Here is a 7,250-nt window from a genome sequence, read left to right as displayed (position 1 = left end):
TGTCATCACACAACCTGCCTAGGTTGAAACAAGAAGAAATTGAGACCCTAAATAGACCAATAACAATCAAGGAAATTGACTATGTAATAAGAAAACTACCTACAAAAAAAAGCCCTGGACCAGATGGCTTTCCAGCAGAATTCTACAAGACATTTAAAGAGGAACTGATACCAATCCTACTGAAGGTATTCCAGGCGATTGAGTCCTAATTTCTTTTTTGTTGAGGGAGAAAATTTAAGTATATAAAAACTTCTATGATAAAAAAGCCTAAAATGGTTAGAAAATTATCTCTCTCAAGTTGTAACAGATTTCTACAAAAAGTGAAAAACAAGTCTTTCGACAATCAGATAATACCAGTAATATATCCAAATGAATTGTATTTGTTTTACTCATCCTTTGTTTTACTTATTCCATGCCTAAAGTTATAAAAATGAAGAAACTGTATCGCAACAGCCCCAAATTAGACAGGGGACTCATGTAATGTTTATCTATTACAAAGAAATCACCCAGAGAACAGGTTGGTAGCAATATAGGTTTATTACTAATTATGGGAAGGAACCAATGTCACTGGTTAGTGTAAGGTTTTCCATGTCCCAATAAATTTGGGGAGAGATTATATAACCCAGCATGGGATAGGGAGCAAAAATTACATGCCAAGAAGAAGAAACACGATGTTTTCCCTCAGAAGCTCTCTTGAGTTTGCAGATACGCATATTTTCAGAGGCATTTCTACTGAACACAGGTGGCCCTGGCCAAGAGCCACCCTTCTAGTTGGAAGAGTTATCAGCAGGGGAGAGGGAGCAGGGCATTTATCCCACACTGACCTAACTCTATATGATTTCCATTTAGCATATTATAGGCTGTTTTATTAAAAGTAGCTATTCATTAATTTCATTACTAGTTTGATTACATTTTTTAAAGTTTTATGTGTTTAATATTTATTTCATACATTTTAGTAGCACCAGATCTTTAAAAGTCAGAAACTCTCCTAAATGTAACTTCTTAGTCTATAAAATGGGAGGACTAATATTCATTTTTCAGGTTGATATGCAGCTTAATGAAAATTACTTGCAGTAATGGAAGCCCAGTAGTAGGTGTTCATAAATAGTTTCTTCCTCCTTTAATTACTTTTCACAACTACATGAAAAAAATAAAATTGATATCCCTTACAAGTGAGAAAAATGAAGCAAAGGAACAATCGACAATCTTGTCCATATTAACACAGGAAGACCTGGAACCGAGATATTCTGTTCCTAGCCCAGTTTAATCACTCATTTACATTCATATACAATAAATTCTGGTGATATAGCAATAAACAAGAGACAAAGGTCCTACTCTCGTGAGATTTCTGTTTCAATGGGAAGAAAATAATATGACATGGTAGTAAAGTAAAAACGAAGTCATTAAAGGGATGAAAATCGATATGGATGAGGTTGGTGGGCATTTTATGCAGGACCACAAAGGCAAGCCTTTATGAGGAAGTCATAGGTTTGAACAGAGATTTGGAGGGTCTAAGGGAGTATAAGGCATGCTGCTATTGAGCTCATTCTAAGCATGATCAGTATGTTCTAAAAACAGCAAGAAGGCCAATGGGTCTAAATTAGGATGAAGTAAGAAGATGAGATCAGAACAGTGTGGTGGGAATTGGATCCTGTACTGCCCCTTGATCTCTTGCTCTGACCACATTGCTGCCCTGCCTCTCAGAGAATCTGTGTAGTTTTTACTTTGTGTTACAGGAACTCTTTTCTAGTACTCTTCTTTCTCCCTACCATTAATTAGTAAGCTATTTATCAGTGGCTCACACCTGTAATCTCAGCACTTTGGGAAGTGGAGACAAGAGGATTGCTTGAGCCTAGGGGTTTGAGACCAGCCTGGGAAAGTTGACAAGACCTCATCTCTACAATAAATTAAAAAATTAGCCAGGTGTGGCAGCACACATCTGTGGTTCCAGTTACTTGGAAGACTGAGGTGGAAGGATCACCCGAGTCCAGCAGGTCGAGGCTGCAGTGGCCATGAGCATACCACTGCACTCCAACCTGGATGACAGAGTGATATTCCAACTCAAAAAGAAAAATAATAATAATAAGTTTACTATACTTCTCCAAATATATGCTTGTCCTTTGTCACAATGAAGGTGTTATCAATAGCATCTCATAGGTGATGGAGTGGAGGCACAAAGGCACTGGCTGGCTTGTCCAGAGCCAGAACATCAGAAAGCAGTATAGTTAGTTTTGAAACTTCAGTCCCATTATACCCTGAACCTTCTACCCAACCATTCTACCTCTCAACATGCTCTTTGAATAAAAGCTCCATTTAGAGTCTTCTGTGACAGTGAGGCTGGGTTCTTTTTCATTTTTTTAAAGCTGTGCAAATGACAAGGAAACTTTCTTTACCCTGTGGATGCAAACCTCCATGAAGTTTCCTTCCCATGTGAAGAGATTTGAAATGAAAATGCTTGTCTTCATAAAGAAAATGCAGTGTTGAAAGATGTGAGTAGATTCTTCAACTGTGACAGTTTTCACATTTGCTCAACTATACCAATGGACAAGCTAAAGACAAAGCAAATGCAATTTAATTTTTTGGAGTCATATTTGTATGCCTTCAAAATTATCCAGTGGATAATTGGACAAGAAAGAAACCAGGATAAATTAGCAAATCATGATTGAAAATGACTGTAGCACTTTATTTAATGAAGTGGCCTAGTCTAAGAAGCCATTGTTATTACCAACAATGAGATAGACAAGAACTGCCATTTTATTTTAACATATAATCTTTTTGCTTTAACTTTTCCATGATAGGTCTATCACACATATATCACATAAAGTATTTTATTTATAGCTCCCCGTATTTTGAAAGTACTAGATAAGCATTACATATCAAGCTATATAGTCTTTATATAAAACTATGGTCAGTCATGATAGCTCATGCCTATAATTCCAGCACTTTAGAAGGCCAAAGCAGGATTGCTTGAGCCTTGGAGTTCGAGACCAACCTGGACAACACAATGAGACCCTGTCTCTATTTCTAAAAATTTTAAAAAACAAAACCTGTTACCATATTCTAAAACTTTAGAATCAGTAGGCCTATACATTTAATTTTTTAATCTCTCATAATTTTATTAATCTTATTTAGACCCTTGATCTTAATCCATTTAGTCAATACTATCTAAGTAGGGGTCTAAGTTTATTGAGTTATTTGTTTTGTTTTGTTTTTTGTTGCTGCTATTTGTTTTGTGTATGTGTGTGCCAAAGTCTCACACTGTCATAAAGGCTGGAGTACAGTGACATGATCATGGGATCACCACAGCCTCACCTCCAAAATTGCTGTTATTACAAGTGTGAGCCACTTTGCACAGCCAGGTCTAAATTAATGGCCTCATACTACAGAGCATGTTAAAATAACACAACTCTAGTTAAATGTGGTTAGAACAAATGAATTTCACTGAAAATATTGCCCTGTCCAGATAATGCTTATGACCCCAGCCAGCTCGACCAACAAAATCCTCTTAATTCTTACAACTGTATTTCCACTGCAGTGTAGTAATATATGATGCAAAGAAGCCCATATCAGAAATGCTGTGTGCAAGAAAGTGCATTTCTGGCAAGCAGAGACTTGGCAAGCTGCTTCAACAATATTTAACTACAACCAAATTCAGTATCATAGTCAAAGAAAGGTCAAATTTGCCTATCTGACCATGAGTCATCTAATACAGATGTTTCTCTTCCCTGAGAAATTACAGTGGGTGATAAGTGTAAAATTATAATTCTTGACTAAGACAGGACATCATACATCCCTATCTCCTACCTACTTTTGGTTTAAAAGATAGTTTCTAGGAGAGATCTGACTTTAGAAGAATCTAGAATGTGTAGAGATCTGAACAGGAAGGATATAAATCTATTTTTATAGAAATTTTTGAAACAGCAAATTCTGAAACTAAGGGCCATAAAATGGAAGCAATTTTTTTTTAAGGTAGTCTCTTTTTTGTTAGACAGACACTAAAACTTTAGTCAAAGACTAAGGTAATTCAAGAATTTCCTTGGAATGATAAACATATTTTTCTCCCTGTTTAGCTGCAGTAAGAAACACTGGCTTATATCACCTAAGAGAACAAGTATCCTCCACAGCCATCATCTTGGCCACTTCAAATACAAATTGAGCAACATTTAATCCCAGGGGACAATGGCACTTCTCCCAAATCATATTCCTGTTGTATTAAAGGTTTCAAAGATTCTAGATATATGACTTCTAATGTATACTTCTATGTATATGTATCCCTTGCAAGTATTAAATGGGTCATTGGAAAAAATTATTAAGTAATTCCTTACCTTCACGTGCCTTCAACCACATACTCAGTATTAAAATATAATTAAGAAGAATTCAGATTTTGCTAAAGATCCAGAAACTAAGATAATCTTGTTCTTCCCCCAAAGACTTACTGGGTACCTGATATTGATAGAAAGAAGTTGAGTTCTGGCGCCTTATGCTGGGGGTGCTAGGGTGAGGTATTTGTATAATATAAAGTAGAAGAACATAAGACAAATAAATATGCATTCAAACTATATTTTGGCCAAAATATCAAATTGTTATATGAACCTTTGCTGCTTCCAGGGATGGCTAGGAAATGAATATATATTATTTTCAGGACAAGGAGGAATCTAGACTAGAGCACAGAGGTGAGACCAAGATATGCTATATACCTTCATTTTAGGGGGTAAGGGGCAATATTACTGCAGCAGGATTCATTCATTATTTTACTGAGCATCCATATTACCCAGAATTCCCCCACAGAAAACCAATAGGAGCTGTAGGGGGTGAATAGATCTGTTTTATGGGATTGTCTCACACAATTATAGGGGCTGGAAAGTCCAAAACCTGCGGCCTGAGTTGGCAGGCTGGAGACTTAGGGAAGAGATTATGCTGCAGTTCAAGTCCAAAAGCTATCTTCTAGCAGAATTCCCCCTTGCTAAGGTGATGGAGCGCTTCTCAGTCATGTATTCTATCTGAGTCTTCAACTGATTGATGAAGCACATCCATATAATAGAGAGCAATTTCCTTTACTCAAGGTTTACCAATTTAAATGTTAATCCCATACAAAAATACCCTCACAGAAATACCCAGAATAATGTTTGACTAAATATCTGGGTGACATGGTCCAACCAAGCTGATGCATAAAATCAGCATCACAGAATTTATGTGCCAAGTATTGGGGATATAGTAATAAATAATGTACTGAACTTGTTTACTGATTATAGTAAATAAGCTAACTTCAGATAGCATTTATCATGAATAGCATACAATAGGGTAAATTAGCAGTAGTAGAGCTGAGGAGTAGGCAAGACAGGGAAGATGATATGAAAGCTGTGCTAGTGGTAATCCAGAAAAAGATTATTTCTAGATAGAAATAATAATAGAAAAGGTTCTGACTTGAAAATGGACAATGCTTTTAAGAAATGGGAAAAAAGGGCCAGGCATGGTGGCTCATACCTATAATCCCAGCAATTTTGGAGACGGAGGCAGGATTGCTTGAGCCCAGGAGTTTGAGAGCAGCCTGAGCGATATAGTGCAACTATCTCTCTAATTTTAAAAAAAGGGGGGGATGGGAAAAAGTTCACAGCAGAATGAAGACAGAGCAGGAAGGGAAGCAAAACAGAGGCTGGGAGATAGAAGCAAGAAGGAAGATCTTTCTGCATCACTAACGAAGGATAGAATGTTCTGACTATCCAGTGTGGGCTTTAACAGTAAATTCCCCGGCAGTGTTGAATCTTAAGTTCTTTTATAGACCTCTTCAACTTTGTTTTTTGGTAGTTGTTGAGTATCAATTCCTGCCAGTATTTGCCTTACATAGAATTTGCCACCTGCTTTGAACAGTGTTTCCCAATGTAAGTACAATTATCCCGATGTAAGTACTATTATCAGAGCTACTATCCCTGCTTTGTAGAGAAGGAGCTTAGGAAACTCAAGATTGGTGTGGGTAGGGTGAACTTTCATTGATATACTACTAGTATAAAACTCCCTTTTGGAAGCCTCTTTCTCTTCCCTCCAAAATAGAAAGTTCTAGGAGGAAACTTTGGGAAAGTATGTTCTAGATTTTATTTTAAATGTTTGTATCAGTTAATGAAATTATTCTATATTTTAAAAATCATTCTATTGTTAGCCTTTTTGTGCTGTATCTATTATATGATGCTATGATGTTTTGGTATTAACTTTATACTATTATTGTAAATGAACTTGGAAGTACCTGACAAAGATTTCTTCTTCTGTGTCATTGGTTAAGATTATGTCATATAACCATCCCTCTCTGAAAGTAAAGTTAAGATTTTATTTATTGCCACTGAAGTGGTATAAGTAAAGAAAAAAAAAGAATGAACATTGGGTAGGCAACAATAATTCTTAGCCTCATAGAAAGTTACCATTCTTTCTGTTCTCTGGAAGAACTTACAGAGGATTGAAAGTGTATGTTCTCTTAGGTTGGAAAAAAATTGCATGTAAAATCATTTGGACCTTCTATAGATAGTTTTAGTTGTTGAATCCACTTCTTTTTTTGCTTTTCCTTTTTTTTTTTTTTTGAGTTGGAGTCTCACTCCATAGCCCAGGCTCAAGTACAGTGGTGCACATTCACAGCCACCCCAGGTCAACCTGCTGGGCTCAGGCGATACTTTCACCTCAGCCTTCCAAGCTGGAACTACAGGCACGCGCTACCACAACCTGCTAAATTTTTGATTTATTATAGAGACAAGGTCAGTCCAGGCTGTTCTCAAACCTGTGAGCTCAGGCAATCCCCTCACCTTGGGCTCCCAAAGTGCAGGGATTACAGACTTGAGCCACCACACCCAGCCGAATCCATTTCTTTAATAATTATAGAACTACTTGGGTTTTGAATGTTTTCTTAAATGATTTTAAAGTATACTTTCCTTGGTTATTGCCTGTATTTCTCTAAGTTTTTAGATACATTAGTTTAACTTTTAATATTAGTTATAATATTTAATGTTTGTTATCCTCAGCAAAAAAAAAAAAAAAACAAAGCGGGAGATATCACACTCCCAGACTTTAAGCTTTATTATAAAGCTTCAATAATCAAAACAGCCTGGTATTGGTACAAGAACAGGAATATAGACCAATGGAACAGGATAGAGATTCCAGAAGCAAGATCTCAATTTCTCAACCAACTCATCTTCGACAAAACCTCCAACAACAACCACTGGGGAGAGGAGAACCTATTCAGTAAATGGTGCTGGGAAAACTGGCTGCTG

Source organism: Carlito syrichta, unplaced genomic scaffold (genome assembly GCF_000164805.1).
Source record: "Carlito syrichta isolate Samal-C Ts95f unplaced genomic scaffold, Tarsius_syrichta-2.0.1 Scaffold303031, whole genome shotgun sequence".
In the NCBI taxonomy this organism is placed as follows: domain Eukaryota; kingdom Metazoa; phylum Chordata; class Mammalia; order Primates; family Tarsiidae; genus Carlito; species Carlito syrichta.
This window is presented reverse-complemented; position numbering follows the sequence as displayed.